The sequence below is a fragment of the Carlito syrichta genome, unplaced genomic scaffold (assembly GCF_000164805.1).
Source record: "Carlito syrichta isolate Samal-C Ts95f unplaced genomic scaffold, Tarsius_syrichta-2.0.1 Scaffold305700, whole genome shotgun sequence".
NCBI lineage: Eukaryota > Metazoa > Chordata > Mammalia > Primates > Tarsiidae > Carlito > Carlito syrichta.
This window is the reverse complement of record NW_007249796.1, coordinates 279,071-298,850: the sequence shown is the minus strand read 5'-3', so window position 1 is coordinate 298,850 and position 19,780 is coordinate 279,071. Positions and strand designations below refer to the sequence as shown.

The 19,780-nt window shown below is 41.7% G+C and overlaps 2 protein-coding genes across 3 annotated transcripts in view; one reads left to right on the top strand and one right to left on the bottom strand.

The window, feature by feature from the left end:
* The window catches only part of CMSS1 (cms1 ribosomal small subunit homolog (yeast)), a 61,609-nt gene extending 44,584 nt beyond the window's left edge, over positions 1–17,025 (bottom strand). Inside the window, exon 1 of the mRNA XM_021714671.1 lies at positions 16,959–17,025. The gene's annotated coding sequence lies outside the window, so the exon portion shown is untranslated. The remainder of the gene's footprint in view (positions 1–16,958) is intronic.
* Positions 17,026–17,435: 410 nt separating this feature from the next.
* Positions 17,436–19,780, top strand: part of FILIP1L (filamin A interacting protein 1 like) — a 273,887-nt gene continuing 271,542 nt past the window's right edge. For both annotated transcript variants that reach the window (XM_008062420.1, XM_008062421.1), the window contains exon 1: positions 17,436–17,892. The gene's annotated coding sequence lies outside the window, so the exon portion shown is untranslated. The remainder of the gene's footprint in view (positions 17,893–19,780) is intronic.

Here is a 19,780-nt window from a genome sequence, read left to right as displayed (position 1 = left end):
ACTGCACTCCAGTCTGGGTAATAGAGTGAGACTCCAACTAAAAAAAAAAAAAAAAAAAAAAAGAACCTGGCAGATATATTCAACCAGCATCTGCTGAAACACTGAATGAGATGACCACATAATATGAGTCTTAACAATTAAAAAGTTTGTTGTGCTATAGAGAAGAAACGAGCCCTTCAGTAGCTACCAAAACAAATTCATAGAGAAGACCTCATGGTCTATATAGGGTACTGAAGTAGCTGGTAGAATTAATCTTTCTTGCCTAAATGTGAGAGGGAAATTCAGGTCCAGGAAATTCACAATTTCAAGGACCAAGTAATATTGCAGGTATCAAAATAGAGCTGTCCAGAGTGATCTATAAAACAGGACACACTTTATAGGAACTGAGGAACAGCTGTTTCCCCATTCTGTTTTAAAAGGGGAAATAGGTTACAGGGCTCAAGGGTATATTTTAAGCATATGGAGAAAATTTATTTGCTTAAAGAAATGTGACATGGACCTGGCAGAGGGCTTGGTTTGTAAGAGATAATATCCTGGTGGGTGAAATTAAGAGGATAAGAAGGATATATACAGAGTCATTTCAACATCATGATTAATGAAAAAGGAAACTAATAAACACTGAAGAGAGAAAAAAAAAGACTCAAGTCGAAGCTGAAAAGAACTGAATATGCCCTAGGGAAGACACCAGCTATAAGAAACAAGTATCATTTGTAGTAATAATGACTTTAGTAAAACAAATTTTAGATAAAGATGACACTGGTGTAGGGAAAAATATAGAAGCCAAAACCTCAGTCAAAAGTAACAGTGTGACTATTGAGTTTCTCTAAATACAGTGCAAAGGATCTTTATAGAGCTAGGAATACATGAAAAATATATTTAAGGCTCTGGGGGAGGGAATTTTAGACTTCTGGAATATACTTAGAAATAGGTAATAGACAAAGAAGCATGTTTAATTTTTTTCCTTTCAATTTTCAAGTTCAGACTTGACCAGCAGTAATGTTTTTAGTATAAACATTTACTGGACTACTTTTCTAAAGACATTTCTCATTTTGTGAGGCTCAACATACTCTCTCAAATGCCAATTACCAGAGACCACTCTTTAGAATTTCTTAAAATCATAAAATCATTATTGCTGTGAAAAAGGGACCTAAAATGTTATTTAAAAGAATAAAGTTAATGTTGGTTTCCTTCAAAATTCTACTTCCCCTTCCCTCCTAGGAATTATGAAAGGATTCGTTGTGTGGCCACATGGACATTGATTTATTCATTTTTCAAATATTTAATGAGTACCCGCTATGTAGCGGGTACTGTGCTAAACCCTGAGGAGGCAAGATGAATAAGATGCGGTCTTCACTGTGAGAAGCTGACAATATAGTGCGAAAGACAGACATGTGTTTAGGCAATTAAAATGTAATGCGATAACTACAGTGATGGAGAGCAGATCATGATGAGGTCAGGGGCCTGGGGTGGGAGGAGGGTGAGGTAGAGAGAGAAGCACCAGGGAACTGTCTGCACACCGACTACGGTGGTGCTCTCACAAGTCTATATGTGTATTAAAATTCATAGACCTGTATGTCAAAGGAACAGAAAGGTCAATTTTATGGTATAATAATTTAAAATTTAAGATAAAAAATAAAATGTGATAGACACCCATCAACAGTAGAACAGGTAAACAGTGGTATCTTCACACAATAGAACACTCCTGTGCGATAAAAGGAACGAACTACTGATACATGCAACAACATGAACGAGTCTTCAGAGCGTTGCCGAGTGAAAGAAGCAGACACAATGAAGTACATCCTGTATACTAGTTTCATATGTAGAAACTTCTAGAATAGGCAACATTACCATATGATGACAGAAATCAGATCAGTTTTTGCTTCCATGTGGGGAGAGTGGGGATGGGGTAGGGACTGACTGGGAAGGGATCTTGGAGAACTTTTAGGTGTGACGGAACTGTTCTAGATCTTCGTTGAAACTTAAGACCCGAGTACGTCAATACTTGTAAATTAAAGTTCAATAAAGAAATGTGTATTAAGTTGTCAGTCTTTCCAACTTTTAATGGTTTACAGTTTAAAGTTGTAAAAAAACATTAGCAACCTCTCTACTATATATTATCAGTTTATTTTGTTTGGTTGTTTTTTTTTTTTTTTGAGTCGGAGTCTCACTCTATTTCCCAGGCTGGAGTGCAGTGGCATGCTCACAGCCACCACAGCTTTGACCTACTGGGCTCAGGCGATCCTTCTGCCTCAGCCTTCCAAGTAGCTGGAACTACAGGTGCACACTACCACACCCAGCTTATTTTTAAAAATTTATTTATTGTAGAGACAAAGTCTCACCAAATTGCCCAGGGTGGTCTCGAACCTCTGAACTCAGGGAATCCTCACACTTCAGCCTCCCAAAGGGCTGGGATTACAGGCTTGAGCCACTGGACCCGGCCTCATTTGGTTTCTTAATGAGATAAACATAATATCCAATAATAAATCTTATGACAAAAATAATTACAATGCAATGTGCAGAGGGTGTGGTCGGGGGGTGGTCAAGAAGGGCAGAGCTTGACATTCTGTCGGGCTGAGGATGTGCGGTTGCATGTAGAGAAGACATGTGGAGAGGTATCAAAGAGCAGAAGTTCAATGCACAGACCAGGAAAAGAAGAGCATTCCAGAACAACAGGTGCAAAGGCACAGCTGCGAGGAGGGCTGGCATTGTGCTAAGCACTTCACCTGATGGTTTAATCCTCATCGTTATCTCCATGTTTCAGGACCAAGGCTTGGCAAGGTGCAGGGCCCTGCCCAGGTCCCTAGGCCGTTGTGTAGGCGGGGTGAGCATTCCCACACAGATAGGTTGGGCACTCTTTCTGTCTCTGTCTGTGTCTGAGTCTGCACCTGTGTCTAATGTCTGTGTCTCGCTCTCTCATTCTCCATGGTGTGCCGTCTCCTCTCTGCCATGCTGAGGAGTCTGGCCTTGATCATGGCGCTGATAGGTCCTCAGGGAGGCTTTGAGTCCCCACATCTAAATGGGAAGGTGATACTCTTAGAGTCCCCAAATCTAAACGTGTGGAGAGGGGGCCCTGACTGGGGAATTTTGTGCCAATGTCCTCACCAACATTCCCAGAGGACACTGAGACACTGAGGTAAACAGGATTTGCTGGCCAGCTATTTTCCAGGTGTTGGTGATGATCTAGATTTTCTGGTCCCTGGAACGGCTAAAGTATAGGATTCTATCAGACTTAGATTTTGGTTCTCAGTTGGTTTCAGAAAGGTTCTTGGAAGATCCCAGGCCTTGCTCTCTAGGGAAGTCCCTTCTACTGGACAGAGACAAACGAGGATTAGGCCAAGAGCTTAGGAATGAAGAATTGCCTCGACTCTTTAAAATAACCAAAATATAGTTGCGCAGAACTCTGTACTATATAAAGTTTGTTACTATTGATGTTCTGGAAATGATTTGGGGCCCATGAAAATGCTGGCAGTCAGCAATTCACAGATAAGAAAACTTATCTGGTTAAGAGGTTAAGTTACTGAGACTCGCATCGTTTGCCTGCCTGCTTTCTTTTCTTAGTTCCCTCCCCCTTGTCCCAACTTTCTTCTTTCATTTTTTTTTTTTTTTTTTGAGTTGGAGTCTCACTCTGTCGCCCAGACTGGAGTGCAGTGGCCGCTCCCGGCCACCGCAACCTCGACCCGCTGGGCTCCGGCGATCCTTCCGCCTCAGCCTTCCGAGTAGCCGGAATTACAGGCGCGCGCTACCACGCCCGGCTGATTTTTTTTGATTTATTGTAGAGATGAGGTCTCGCCTACCCAGGCGGGTCTCGAACCCGCGGGCTCAGGCAATCCACTCACCTCAGCCTCCCAAAGGCGCGGGATTACAGGCTGAGCCACCGAGCCCGGCTCATTTTTTTTTAATACCTAGCTATTTGTTAACTATGGGTGATCTTATACTACAAAGGATTTAAAGCAGCTTACAGAGTTACCAAAAAAAAAAAAAGACAGCATAAATTAAAAGTGGGAGTGAATATGAAAGAAAAATAAGGGTTGGATTTGAAATCAATCGAAGAATTATGATAAAAATATTGACCTACATATTTGGCTACTGATGGGGCACAAATCTGATCCTAAGTTTGTAGGAGCCAATGTGAAAAAAATCTGGTCACTATTCATAGTATCTATCTATAGGCTAAAACAACAGAGCCAACAACAATGACAAAACGATCAATTACTCAGGAGAAATACAACTATTTTAGCTTTCTTATAATTACAACTCAAATCATAATGCGCAGTAACTTTGGTTATTTGAAAGCTTTGAACTGGGCTTTCAAAAGTAATTCTGGTTTTCATACTGTCAGTATATAAGAGAATTTACCATGTTGTGTGTGTGTGTGTTTTTTTTTTTTTTTTTTGAGTTGGAGTCTTACTCTGTCACCCAGACTGGAGTCTGGAGTGCAGTGGCCGCTCCCGGCCACTGCAGCCTCGACCTGCTGGGCTCCGGCGATCCTTCCGCCTCAGCCTTCCATGTAGCCGGAATTACAGGCATGCGCTACCAGGCCCAGCTGATTTTTTAAAAATTTATTGTAGAGATGAAGTCTTGCTGCCCAGGCGGCTCTTGAACCTGCGGGCTCAAGCAATCCACTCACCTCAGCCTCCCAAAGGCGCGGGATTACAGGCTGAGCCACTGAGTCCGGCACCATATTGTGTTTTTAAAAACATGAAAAGTATACCACCTTTTTGAACTGATTTACCAGATTTCATGTATAGAAATCAAATCAGGTGAGAATCAGGTGAGATCCCAGGGAACTCACTAGATATTGACACAGTTCCAGGACTCAGGGAGATGGGTAGGGTGACTATTTCCACACTTGCTCTAGGTTAGGGAACAAAGACCACCCACCAAGGCACAGGAATAAATAGGTCTTTATAGGGATGTGTTTTCTTATTTTGTACATTGTTTTAACCTGGTGAGTAGGATGTGGTGGCAGATATTAATATGACCTTTTCCATCATAAGTTTTTTATGATGAATAGCTTTTTTTTTTGAGTTGGAGTCTCACTCTGTCGCCCAGACTGGAGTGCAGTGGCTGCTCCCGGCCACCGCAGCCTCAACCTGCTGGGCTCCGGCGATCCTTCCGCCTCAGCCTTCCAGTAGCTGGAACTACAGGTGCGCGCTACCACGCCCGGCTAATTTTTGATTTATTGTAGAGATGAGGTCTCACCAAGTTGCCCAGGCGGGTCTCGAACCCACGGGCTCAGGCAATCCACTCACCTCAGCCTCCCAAAGCACTGGGATTACAGGCTGAGCCACTGAGCCCGGCAGATTTTTTTTTTGTCCAGGCTGGAGGGCAGTGGCACAATCATGGCTCACTGCAGCCTCGACCTCCTTGGCTCCTTCTACCTCAACCTCCCGGGTAGCTGTGACTACAGGCACACGCCACCATACCTGGCTAAGTTTCTGATTTATTGTAGAGATGAGGTCTTGCTATGTTGCCTTGGTTGGTCTTGAACTCCTGGGCTCAAATGATCCTCCTGCCTTGGCCTCCCAAAGTGTTGGGATTACTGGCATGAGCCATCGTGTTAGGCCAAGATGACAGTTTTTAATATAGAAAAGCATTATTCCTGAGCACCATTTTCTATGTTATACATCTTGCTGCATTCATGCCCTAGGGCTAGAGTTTATTTATACTGGCTAGTTTATACCTTTCTCACTCCGTCCTCCACTTTCCCTTGCTTTTATGCCAAAGAACAGACACAGAGTTTTTCCTATTCATAATTTACATATGTAGAAAATATGTCCAAGTCAGGATGTCCCTTTCATCCCCAGGAAGAGTCTGGGGTCACCTGGCTCATCAACATGACAAACCCAGAAATAGAAAAAGCAATCTGGCTAAAAGGGAGAGACGGATGGAAACTTCTAAGCCAGCACACAGCTAAGGTGCTATGTCATATGAAATTAATTCTCCGAGGTCAGCGATTAGAGTCAGGTTACAGCCAAACACAGTTCTGCCTGCTAATGACTTGATCCATTACATTTATTTCACTGAGAGATGCTCAGCCATGGCTTCCAAGGGTGGGCTTGGGGCAGATGGAAGGAAGCAGCCAGACAGAGACACGGCATTCCCTTTCTTTTGCAAACAGATGTGTCTCCCAGGCCCCCATTGAAATGATTGCTTCCTGCTTCTCTAAGTGAGAGATCAGATGTGTCATGCTCTTCTTCCCTTCTAGCAAAATGAGGCACTTGAGATCACAGGGCTCTTTAGCAGAGTGCAGAAGATGACTGAAGAAACTGAGTTATGTTCTCTCATGAGAGGCACTGAAGTGAGATGGTAACAAAACCACCCTCCTTGTGGGAAAGAGGAAGACCCAGGCATGATCCAGGGGTGGGGGAATGGTGTAGGTCTGTATTTCGTTGACTTCTGAAGACGGATCTTTCTCGATAAAGAGATTCGGAGTGGCGCTTAGAAGGAAAGGCAGTTGCTGGATGGGAATGTCAGAATAGCGCACCTTCTGTAAACAGGGCCAGCTATGAAACACAGGGAGTCAATGAGGACAGCAGCCTGGACTTACAGGGTGGTGTCAGGTGGTGCCTGAGGGCACGTACAGCAGGGCTGGTGGGGGAGGAAGAGTGGATTCTAATCTACATTTAATCAATTTATAAGCCACGCCAATCAGCAGTAAAAAGAACAGTAGCAGTAGCTGCTGAGTGCCAGGCCTTGCATCAAGGACTCTGTGTGGGTTACCTCACTGAGGAGTGGGGTCCCTGCCTTCCCACACGGGTCCAAGTGATCCTTTGCCGTCCAGAGATGCGTTTCCTCTTCTAGGATATCCTTGAGGCCCCAGCAAGGCTATTGGTGCTGCGTGGTGAGGACCGTGAGGACAGCGAGAGACTCACCCTGTGAATGGTGTGCTGCAGGCTCTGACTCACATGAGGTTGCGGAAAAGGTCAGGGCCACCTGCTGTGGCCAGGGACCACTGGAAAGGTCAGAGCTCCCCAGCCTCTCGCTTCCTCTTGTCACTCTCATTTCTGCCTCCAGATATACACATCGTGAAAAAAAGAAGGGAAAGACTGACGCCTGTAGCTGAAGCGTGCAGTTTAGTGGCTAGAAACTAGACTTGTCACATGTAATTGAATCACCATAGTGTTGGTGACAGAGTTCAGGAAGTTGAAAAAACAGTTGCTATTCCAACTTCCAATTTTCAAGTTATTGTTGGGGCTGAAATTTCTCTCACCTCTGAGTTTTTATTTTGGAAAATCTCCAAAGCACACTTTTAGCCACATTTGAGTAATTGAAACATGAAGAAAAGCAATGTTTTCAGCTACATTAAACTCCAACCAGATGCTCTTAAAAAACTTTGTGTATGTATACAGCACCTTTCCCTCTAGCGGAGGGTCACTTTGTTCATCCCCAACATGTATACACCATAGTCTGAAAATACAAATGCTTTAAAAGTCATGGTAACTCCCTGACAAATCCCACCTCCACAGGAGGGAAGGAGGATCCTGCTGGCCTCTCAAATTCTCCTTCTCTAGCCAGACCATTGAAAGTGACATCGATGTAACATACATTTATTGAGTAACTTCTATGGACTAAAAACAAAGGTGAAAAACAGTGGGAAGATGGCATGAATTTAACCAACAAGCCACTTGAAAATGACATCAGGTGTGGGATGCCTCTAAAGTGGCCAGGACCGCACCGAGAGGTTTACCTAAAAGATATCACCCTTTCTTGTTAACCACCAGGCAAATGGTTAGAAGTGCGTTGGGCATTTAGAGGAAAAGAAGTATGAGGAAAAATTAATGGCAGGCTGTCTACAGTCCAGTTTCCAGGTCACTATCCTTGGGACTACCCAGGACATGACCTGGCAGTACCTCACTCAGGCAGTGCTTGGCCCCAGGCAACCACTTTGACCCCTTCCACTCTCTACATGAGAGTCAGCAAGATCCTACTTTTTATAAGTAGGATCATGTAACTTTCCAGGTTAAATTCCACAGCAGTTTGCTTTTATACTTAAAATAACACCTTAGTCCCTAGCACGGACCGCAGGGCTCCCTGTGACTGGGCCCCGCTTCTCCCTTCATCTCCCTAACCCTCCCCCTTGGCCAACTCCATCCCAGCCACATTGACCCCTGGGAACTTGGAACATACCTTCGAACCTTCCACACTGATTGCTCTCAGGCCTGGATGGCTCTTCCTCATCTAGCTCCTTGTCACCCGGGTCTTGGCCTAAATGTCACCTCTTCTGAGAGGTCTCCTCTGACATCTACAGTTTGCCCCCCAACTCTCTGTCATGACTTTCTCTTCCTTTTATCAGAGCACCATCACAAGTTGTAATTATCTGATTTATTTGTTACTTTGTGTTTATTTGATCTTTCCCATAGGTCTTAAATTCCAAGATGGGAGAGACCAATAACATCTGCTTTTGAAATATCATATCCCTAGTGTTCAGGAGAGTGTCTGGACACAGCAGACATGCAGTAAATAATTGTGGAATACATGAATGAAGGCAATATAATTGCAAACAATAAATTTTTAAAAAGAGGGGCATCTTTTTAGTTTATGTTTTTACTACCATAAATACTATTATACTACAATACATCTGGATTACCATAAGACGTTTTTCATGGATTCATTTTAGCCAGGACCACCCTGGCTGGACCTGAGAGGCTGAGAGAATGGAGACCTGACGTATGGCTGCAATTAGAAACCTTCAAAATGATAGCTTTAAAACACCCGGTTTGGCACACGACGCATTTTGAATAAGGGGCAGGGGTAGGCCATCTAATTTACAGACATTTGTGGTTGAAAGCAGAATTCCTGTTATGTATGTGGCATGCAGTTCCTTAACTTCACGAAAATTACAAGGAACCTTAAAGTGAAACACCAGAACACCAAGAAAGGAGAGCACAATGTATTCCTGGGAAGCTATTGTGAAGCTGGCCCAAGGGGGGATAACTGTCACCCTGCCATTGGGCTCTGGCCTGGGCTGCCAAGTCACGGAATAGCCTGGAAACCCAGAAGTACCCTGGGTGCCAGTTTCTGTCTTCCCAACCCTGCCCAGTGGTTAAAATGGAAGATCTTGAGTTTTCAGACTGTGTTCTGTCTGGCTCTTCAGCCAGTGAAACCAAATCTGGTAGGCTACCAGGAATCCAGCCACAGTAGACAGGAAGGTCTAGAATCATCTTACTTCCCAGAGAAGCTCTCTGGAGGGCCTGGGTGGGCCTGGGGTACTTGTGTACCGGATAAACTTCAGCCTTTCTTTAATCACCTCCTGATCTGCTGCGTCCACAGGACCAAACGTGTCCCTTGTTTCCTCAGTGCAGTTCATTTCTCTGTGGACTACAGCTCTGCTCAGCCCAAGTTTATCTGCATGGGGTTCCACTTCCTTGCATAATTCTTGTTCTTCCACGTCCCCTATTCCTCATTTCCTACCTGCGGCTTGGGATCAGGCCCCCACCCAGGCAGCTCACCTGGAATCAAGCAGCAGCTGCCCACCCAGATTCTCTCTACACAGTTGAAAGACCCCACCTGTAATATGTGCTCTGGTCCCCTTTGGGGGGCAGGCTCACCCACTCCTCATCCATCCCCCCAACACTGAGACCAGACTCTGAGGTTCCAGCATCCTCCATTGGTAACAGTGCATAGCGGGGACACTAGGGCCCCCTCAGAGCACAGGGATAACCATGCTTGAATCCAGGGATCACTCTTGGGGATCACTACTGTGACATAAATAGCTTCTCTAAGGCTTTATGTCAAATACAGGGCACCCAGTGGAATGAAAGTTAAAGCTGGGCCGCATGTTTCTCATGACTAAAACAAGAGGTTAGAATCAGATAAACCACAAGGTTCCTTGGTGGAACATACTGGAGTCACAGAAAAAGGCCTTCTGGTTTCAAATCCTGTGGGCATTCCACTCCACTTCCCCGACTATAACTTCTTGCTGAAACATCTCTGGTGGCTCACCACTGACTAGAGTATGGTTAAAACTTCTAGTGTCAAAGCATTCAAGGTCTTTAACAATCTGGGCCTGAACAAAGACTCCTCTTTCCCTTGGACAAAGTTGGACGCCATAGCCCTGTCCTTGGGGCACGGGGCAGCTGCCATGCTGAAGACTTCTTGCACTTTCCTGCCAGGAAGCCTGGGTTTACCCCGTGTCCTCTGCCTAGAATGTTCTCCTTGCCCTCTTCCTGCCAGAAACCTACTGCTCCTCCCCCAAGGTGTCCAATTCAAATAGCTGTATCCCCACCCCCACTTGGGCAACCTCCCTGACCTCCACGTCAGGAAGCCTCAGAGAACACGATATTCAGACCTACATTAGAACACCCAGCCCATTAAAATTAGAATTTCATACCTGCTACTCCTATTAGACTGTGAGTTGTCGAGAGACCAAGACATTTTCTTTTGTCTTTATAGCCCGTGGCGTATGGTGCGCACTTAGTAAATATCTAGAAATGAATTGAAAATTATCCTTATGGAGGTGCACACTTGTCCTTTAGGCCACCCTGAGTCAACAGTTACTAAGGCAGGTTTTGAGGAGAAAAATTAACAAAGTGCTTGGCTGGTATCACATCTTTTTATAAGATGTGCAATAAATACAGAAAACAAGACTTGAATGAAAGAACATTTTTAGAGTGAAGAAAGACTGAGAGAGGAAAAGACTTCTAACTCATGTATCTTCCTGTTCACAAAGGCACTTCACAGCCAAGAAGAAAACATTGGTCTGATTTGAGATGTTGCCGAAATCATCCTTCTCTCATTTCTTGAATTTTCAGAGAACCAGTGCCCATTTGGAGAAGCCATATGGATGCACAGGGAGAGAGTCATGCATGATGTATATCAACACGGCTACTGAGCGATGACAGCTATGCCAGGAGAGTAACATTACATAATGACATCAAAACAGGACACTTGGAGGAATGTCTTAGAGCTAAAACAGCTGTCGCCTGGTATTTTGGCATTCTTGAAGTACATGAAGAAATAGCCCCTGGAAACTGGAGAGTACAGATTATTTACAACAACCATTTTTGAGAGGTCAAGAACATGTTTTCCTCATTTTTATAAAGTTAACCTGTTATTATCATTTTCACTTTAGAAAACTGTGATGCTGTAAAATATGTCTAACACCAAAACACTGCCCACAGGTGGGTTTTAAAGGAACAAGGGGAGCTTCATTGTGCCAATTTCTGCACAGATTTGTTTACTTGGAGATATTTTTCTATTTTATATATTTTCCAGGTCTTTAATTTTTACATGCAAGTGATTAATCTCACCTTTGGAGAACATTAAGGAGAGGATAATATGTGAAATTCAAATCTGTCCATTTGTGTTGGTAAAATGTCTAGTAGGACAAAACCCTGGGAATGAAAAATGACTGATGGTTTCATTTGCTCAATCTTCCTATTTCTGTACCTTCCAGTTCATGAGGTGCTGTTCTGAGGATGCTTTATTCTGGGCTGCTCCTCTCACCCTTTGTTTGCTTGGATAGAGATCTGCTTCACCCATTCAACGTGCATGTATTGTGCGCTGACTGTGTGCTGGGCTACAAAGGTGGAAGGTACCACCTCCATTCTAGGAACTCCCCATCTGGTATGGGAGACTCAAGTATGTTGGCCACTGCAGTCATGTGGGATTGAGGGAAAATAGTAGGGAAGCGCTCTGGGTGCCTTGGGAGTACCATGTGGGCACATGATCTGCCTGGGGTGGCAAGGGGATGCTGGGAAGGATGGAAGCTGGGATCTGAGGCAAGAAAGTAGGCATGCCTGGGGACAATGATGTCCTGGGATCCAGTCCTGCCACCAATAACCCATTTTTCTAGTTACAATTCATAGAAATAAAGAAAAAAGAGATAAATAAATTAGTTTAAATGTCACTATATTTTCCAGAACTAGCACTAACTCTTTCTCTCAACACTTTACAGACATCTACAGTAATAATAGTTGGTAAAAGTCTAGCAAAAAGCACAAATTAGGCCTTCCTGGCTCATTATAAGTCCACAATTTACAGACTCAGAATGTTAGTGCTAAAATGCAACTAAGATATCAACCTTTTTTAGTGCAAAACCTTCACAGAAGAGGAAAATGAAGCTCAGAAATTCAATGAAAAAAATGACCACCAAAAAGATTAGGAATATTTTTTCTCGATATTTCCCTTTACTTGGTTGCCTGGGAGCAGGTGGAACTATGACACCTTTAGAGAATCAGTTTTGCTTATGCACATATGGACTCACACCCCCTTCAGCTATCTGTAGGAAGATACCTTCAAGTCAGTCCAGAACATTTCCCATTTCCCTCCAAGCAGACACCCATTTTCCATAGACACTGTGATAAGCAGGCCACAGGAAGGGGCATCTGTCCTTGGGGCTCAATTTCTGAAATTTAACTCATGAGTTAATATCAATTCCATGGGCCCAAGAAAGCTTAAACTGAGATGGAATTTCATGATAATTCTATTTTAGGATACACAAGCAGAGACAATTATTAGTGGTTGAATAGAGGCCCCGTGTATACTGTTCAACTGGAAAATGTATGTTGCATGTTCTGTTTCTATGAATTTGACAATTCTGGGTACCTTATTAAACTATTAAAACAATAAATGGCTACTGCTTCATAAATTTAATTATATCTCAAAAGTTTGTATCACCAATATAATCTTAAGTGAGAAGCTGGCCATCTTTTTTTTTTGAAAGCAGGATTTATTAAGAGGACAGAAAAGCTCCCAAAGTGGGAGGGACCTGAGAAGTGGGGACACCGGAGCAGCTGGCCATCTTTAACTGTTTCAAAGCTGACTGATTAGGAGATGAAACATCTAAATTAGGCCCATTCACAATCTCAGGATCTCTTAAATAGTGAAAAGGGAAGAGTTTGACAAATAACTTAGTTTTCTGTATTAATAATAAAATACTATAGCAATCCTGTCTGATAGAGATATAATACAAGCCATGTATGTTATATTAAATTTCCTAGTAGCCACATTACAAAGTAAAAAGGTAGTGAAAATAATTTTTAAAAATTGTGGTAAATATACAGAATATATTACCACTTCAACCCTTTCTGAGTATACAGTTCAGTGGCATTAAGTCCAATGACACTGGTGTACAGCCACCATCACTATCTATATCCAGAACTTTTCCATCTTCCCCATGAAGCTCTATACTCTATTAAAGAATACTGTCCTTTCTTCACTCCCCTCAGCCCTTGATAACCCCATTATATGTTTTGTTTCTATGAATTGGACAATTCTAGGCACCTCATATAAATGGAACCATAAAAGTATTTGTCCTATTGTGCCCAACTTATTTCACTTAGCATGTCTTCATGGTTCATCCACATTGCAGCATGTTTCAGAATTTTATTCCTTTTAAAGCCTGAGTCATACTTCATTATACATATATACAACATTTTGCTTCTCTACCAAACGGTGGATATTTGCCTTGTTCCCACCTTTTGGTTATTGTGAAGGTTAAGAAAAAAAAAATAGTGTATCAAGTATTTAATCCAATATATCCAAAATATTATCATTTCAACTTGTAATTAATATACAAATTACTAATGAGATATTTTACATTCATTGTTTCTAATGTCTTTGAAATCCACTGTGTATTTTACAATTACAACATATCTCAACTCAAATTAGTCACTATTTATGTAGCCATATATGGCTAGTGGTTAACGTATTGGAGAGCCCAGTTCTACAGGAGAGTTTCATTCCAAACTTCATAAACTATTATCATAGTTCTGAAACCCACTATGATAATTCTACCTTATTGGTTCTCAGACAGCCACAGTGTTTAGAGCTGGGCCCCTGAAGTCAGATCAAACTCAATGCAGATCCCAGGTCTCCCACTAATTAGCTCAGTGCTGTTGAAAGTTTACTTAGTCTTTTAAAACTTCACTTCCTTTGTTTGTAAATGCAAAACAAATACTATTTCTCCCATAGGGTTTCTGTCTGAATCAAAATGAACATAAATGAAGTGCTTAATGTACTTAATGTAGAACTGCCAAGATATGATGTAATAAAAACAATCTACTAGCTTATACATTTACAAGGGCAAGGGCCATGTCTTTCACAGTGTGCTGGACACATAGTGAGCACCCAATGACTTATGTGGATAAGTAAATGAACTCCTCCCTCAGCCATTATAAGTTCTGAGTTTGTTTTCAGGACATTGTCACAGAGATTGCAACATGATTTCCATACCTATCTGGCCATGAAGATATGGATACCATGTGGCATAGAGAGAGCATGGAAGAACTCATCCTCATCCTTTCCCCTTCTTTTTTGCTTTAAAAAAATTGATTAAGTTCCTTCCTTTTCCTTGAAGGAAGAGGACTGATGAGGCTCAAAAGACTAAGGGTCAAAGAAGCAGTTGTGGGGTTGGAAGATTGGTTATACACAGGAGCAATGAAAATAAGTAGTTGGAGGATAAAAGAAACTGGTTATCTTCACTATTGGGGAAGGGAGTTACACATATGGAAAGGGTAAGAAGCTTGATTACCTCTGTGATATTAGATTGGAACTGAAGCTAATAGTGGGATCTCATAATATTTAATAAAAAAATGGACAGACAGAGCAATAGATATAGCTGTGTGTGTGTATGTGTGTGTGTATGTGTGTTTCCTAGCCTGTTGGTTGAGAGGGCCAAGAAGCAAGGAGCACACTCAATTGCCAGATCTTGGTTCTAACTACCATTTTCCATAATGGATCCAGGTTTTGAAGATGTGGCTAATTCCAGAACTGGAAAGAGAAAGTACAAGCTGCTCACGGAACATTTTCTTATGCCAGAAGGTAAGCAAGTACTCAGAAAATGATGAGAACTTGTCAAAAGTACATGAAAACCAGTCTGAAGGGGTTCCATGGGCCAAATCAGAGATCAAAATAATGATATTAATGGATTATAACTCCATGAATAAAATAGAAATCTATTAATTCATATTAACATAAACAAACACAAATATAAAAGGGGAGGAGGGAAAGTTGTTCCCCACAACAGAAAGTTCATTTAGGAGTAACATGTTTGTAAAGTCTCAGAGTATCTCCCCACAAAATATTTATTTTGTGCAAAGGGAAAAACTAACTTTACAGTGGAGAAATCTAGCAGAGACCACCTTAACAAAGGGGAGCTGGTTATGTGTCTCCTAATATGATTAAGAAGAATATAGCATTGCTTCTGTGGCATTTCTGCCAAAAATGTACAAATCTTATAATGAGAAAACATTATACAAACCTAAATTGAGAAATATTTTACAAAACATACTCTTCAAAAATGTCAAGGTCACAAAAAACAAGGAAAGACTGAAGAATTGTTCAAGATTGAAAGAGAGTAGACACGACGAAATCTAACACATAATCATGAGCTAAAAGAAAAAACAATTTTGGGCCAAGCATGGTGACTCATGCCTGTAATCCTAGCATTTTGGGAGGCCAACTTGGGAGGACTGTTTGAGTCCAGGAGTTTAAGACTAGTCTGGGCAACAAAGTGAGACCCATCTCTACAAAAAACAAAACAACAAACACAAAAAACAAAAAAATCTGATGCAGTGGCAGGTACCTGTTGGCCTAGCTGAGATGGAAGAATTGCTTGAGCCCAGCAGTTTGAGTGTGTGGTGAGCTATAATTGCGCCACTGCACCCCTGCCTGGGTGACAAAGTGAGAACTTGTCTCTAAATAAATAAATAAAACATTTTTATTCTATAAATAATGTTATTGAGACATTTAGTGAAAAGCTGTGTGAAATCTATGGATTAGAAAGCAATCAATGTTGTTTTACTGAATGTGATTGTTCCACTGTGGTTACGTATTAGCATATACTTGTATTTTTAGGATAATCACACTGAAGTATATAAATTAATTCAGAAAAAAATATAAACACACAGAAGTTTGGGGAGGGAAGGTGAGAGAGAGAGACAGAGACAGGAGACAGATAAAACAACTGGTGTTAAAATGTTAAAAATTGAAGAATCTGAGGGAAATGCATACAAAAATTTATTATTATTGTACCTTTTCTTTTGGTCTCTCAGACTTTTTATTTTTATTTTTTTTGAGTGAGGGTCTACTGTTCCCCATACTGGAGTGTTCACCACAGTCTTGACCGCCTGGGTTCAGGTGATCCTTATACCTCAGCCTCCCAAGTAGCTGGGATTATAGGTAAGCACCACTATTCCTGGCTAGTTCTTGATTTTTCTGTAGTGATCTCAAACTGCTAGGCTCAAGCAGTCCTCTTGCCTCAGCCTCCCAAAGTGCTGGGGTTATGGGTGTGAGCCATCACACCTGGCCTCTTGCATCTTTTCTATAAGTTTAAAATTATTTCCATGTTAAAAATTAAAAATAAAGAGCACGAGCTTTGGAGTAACTCTGATCCAATTCTGAATCCTCAGTTTGATATCTGTCATCTGTGAGATCCTAATAAGTTATTTAATTATTAAGAAGATGCACAAATTGAGCACCTGGCAGATGGTAGGATGTCTGGTAGAGAACCCGATAACTAATTGGTGCTGAAATAAATATTTGTTGAATAAATGAACAAACTCCTTCCTATCAAGCCCCAATCTGAATAAGTGATTCTTCAGATTTTAGCAATTTAAAATGGTGTGAAGTTTTTCTGAACACCTGAATAATTATAAAACTTATCCTCAAATAATAATAATAGTGATGGATAGTAATAAAACACCACTGGTGGGTATGAGTCCTGTAATCCCAGAAGTTTGGAAGGCCAAGTTGGGCAGGTTGCTTGAGGCAGGAGTTTGAGATTAACCTGGGTAACACAGTGAATCCTTGTCTCTACAAAAATAAAAAAAAAATAGCTGGGCGTGATGGCATGCACCTGTAGTTTCAGTTACTTGGAATGCTGAAGCAGAAGGATCCCCTGAGCCCAGGAGTTGGAGGTTGTGGTGAGCTGTGATTGTGCCACTGCACAATCTTAGCCTGGGCGACAGAGTGAGATCCCAACTCAAAAACAAACAAACAAACCCAAAAATCACCACCACACGTTTTGGTTGCTCTAGAAATTCCTTAGCACTTTGTCCTCGTGTCTCTCGTTACACTAAATGGAACAGGCAGGCATTCAAGTTAAAGTTCAACTCAGCGTTAATATAGTGAATGTCTATGGGGCCTTGGGTTATGGCTGTCAAAGAAGGGGTCATGATCTTGCTACTTAAATCTCAAGCGAGGCTTGCATCAGCTCATGGCTGCAGGGTACAAAATGAGGTGGAATTTGATGTCCATCTGGGGATCTGTTCCTAACATGCTGGTGCTGCTGTATGTGGTTCATAGTATATTTGGGGGTAGCAACACAGCAGAAAAGGGGACCCAGGTTGTGCCTGGGAGATTTCAACTCTCAGCCAAGATGTGCACATGAATTTGAAATGGCCCAAGAGGGTGTTTCAGAGTTGCCTGCCAAAGAGTGGTGTCTTCTAATCTGGAGAGCAGCTGCTGGGCACAGGCATGCAAACACATACACACACACACACACACACAGACATGATCACAGAGCCTGTACCTGCCTCTACTTGTCTGCTCTGGGCAGATGGCTTCTGGTTTTTGGGTCGCCTCATCCTGCAGCCCAGTCCGGATAGACACTTTCTTCTGCAGAGAGTGGCAGGCTGTGGGGTAAAGGCTCCGGCAAGGTTGCCTGTCTTCAGAGTATGAAGAACGCTGCCCGGAGAGGGAAGAGGGTTATACTTAGTATTTGGGCCTGGTCAGTGCTGGGCTCCCCACTGCCTCTCCTTTGCAGAACTGTCACTGGCCCCCGGTTGCAAACTGTTGGTGGCTTTCAAGCCCACAAAACAAAAACTGAGAGGGTGTCCAAAAAGAGAAGAAGAAAACATTGTTGTTGGTTCCCGGATCCCACTGTTGGATTTTGGCAGGGATGAGAAGAAGGAATTACCAGGTGTGATCAACAAAGGTACCTGCACGGTAAGCTAAGCATCTCTCTCCTTGCTGAGCAGAGGTTTGGAATGTTCTATTATCCAACAGCTGGGAACTGTCAACACTGTTCTCCAGAAGTAGAATCTTCTGGATATTATGCAAGGGGATGCAGTAAATCTTAGGTATGATTAAGAGCTTATGACAGATGATGGCTTTTAGGCTAAAATGGGTAAGAGTTGCTTATAAAATAGAGAAATTGTGCTGACAGTAGGCAAGTTTTACTAAATTGGGAGGCATGAGAGAAAACCAGAATGAAATTTTAAATTCTTATTCTCTTAAGAGTAAGACAAAAATAAAAAAAGGTTTGGACAAATGATTTTCCTTGTTAATAGCTTGACTTTGTAAGCTGATGTGGATGAGCAACAGATAATTTCAAAATCATCACAATGAGATGAAAATAGAGAGGTATACTGGATAGGTTAGACTGGGGAGGAAGATTTATTTTTTCCATGGAAAGATTAGTGGAAGAAGCTAGTACCTTAAGATGGCAACTAGATTGGGTTATTTTTACTTTACTATGTTCACATTTCTTTGATGTTAAGATTTGACGACTGGTAGCCAGAGAACCGAAGCAAGTTTCTGAGGTAGGGTTTTTGGAAGATCTTGGGCGGTACCTACCAAGAGTTTGTTTTGTAACTCATCTCAAAGAACACGACTGGATATCCATGGGTACATCACATCTCGAGGGAAATGGGAAATGATACCAGACTGCTGCCAAGTGATACCATAGAAAGTTCTGCTCACTGTGCTTAACCAATGGGAATATTATTCAATGTTTAGGGTAGCTGTGTAGTTTTGAATATAGGAGCCCTATTTAACAGAGATATGTGTTCAGTTAAAATGCCTGTGACACATTCATTCTTTTTTTCTCTTCATAATACCTGATGATCATGTGTCTTTCTTTTTGCAATATCTGTTTATGTCTTAGGAAAGAATAGAAAAGGTGTAATACATACATGGCTTACCTACACTCACCATATTCCACGTGCATAATAAGTTTGCATAAAGGAGGTGCGGTGTAGTGAACACTGGAGAGAACTCAAATGATGGCAACGTTCTTCCAGGTACAGCTAAAAACGCCTTTCCCATGATGACACTTTCTAATTTATCAAATTTCTACCTCCCCAAAACAATTATTCCTAATAAATATTTATCTACAGTTATGATTATGAAACTCCTATAATGCCTAATCGAAGAGTTGCATAAATAATGTAATAACTGTTTGTTCTTGACAATTTCTAAAGGCAGCAATAATTTTCATGGGTTCTTTCCATTTGCGTAATTAAGACAGGTCTACTCTAATGAGGATTTTCTAAGTAATTTCCAAAAGCAGTGTGAGATTTGGGTTTTTATGCTAACCAATGTAAAAATACTCTAAAAGTTCTGGAGCACAGAAAAGTATTCCTCATTAAAAAAGGAAGTGAGAACTTACTTTTAGTGTTTACCTTTTATTAAAGTTCATGTGTTACTGAAGCAAAAACTTTTAGTCAAGAATGGATCTTAGGTAGTGGCACTGTCACTGAAGAGAGAGATATTTTATTGGTGTCTTCAAAATGAAGATGCCTTTCTTAGAGAACTATTGTTGGAGAGTGACACTGCAGGCCCAGGGATGGAGAATATCTCAGAGTAACGGGCTCATCATTCTTTTCTTCAGAGTAGATTCTGTATTATTCTTTGGCCTAAAGCAATATTTTCACTACCAAGGAAATACATGCTTTACCTATTTAATATGCTATATTTAAAATATTTAAAGAAAAAATATTAGTTGCTTGTATTTTCCTTAGTATAAAACTAGTGCCTACCAGCAATTAATAACCATTCATGCTCAGCACAGAATAATTTTTGTTTCATTTAATCAGGGAGAACACTTTTTTTT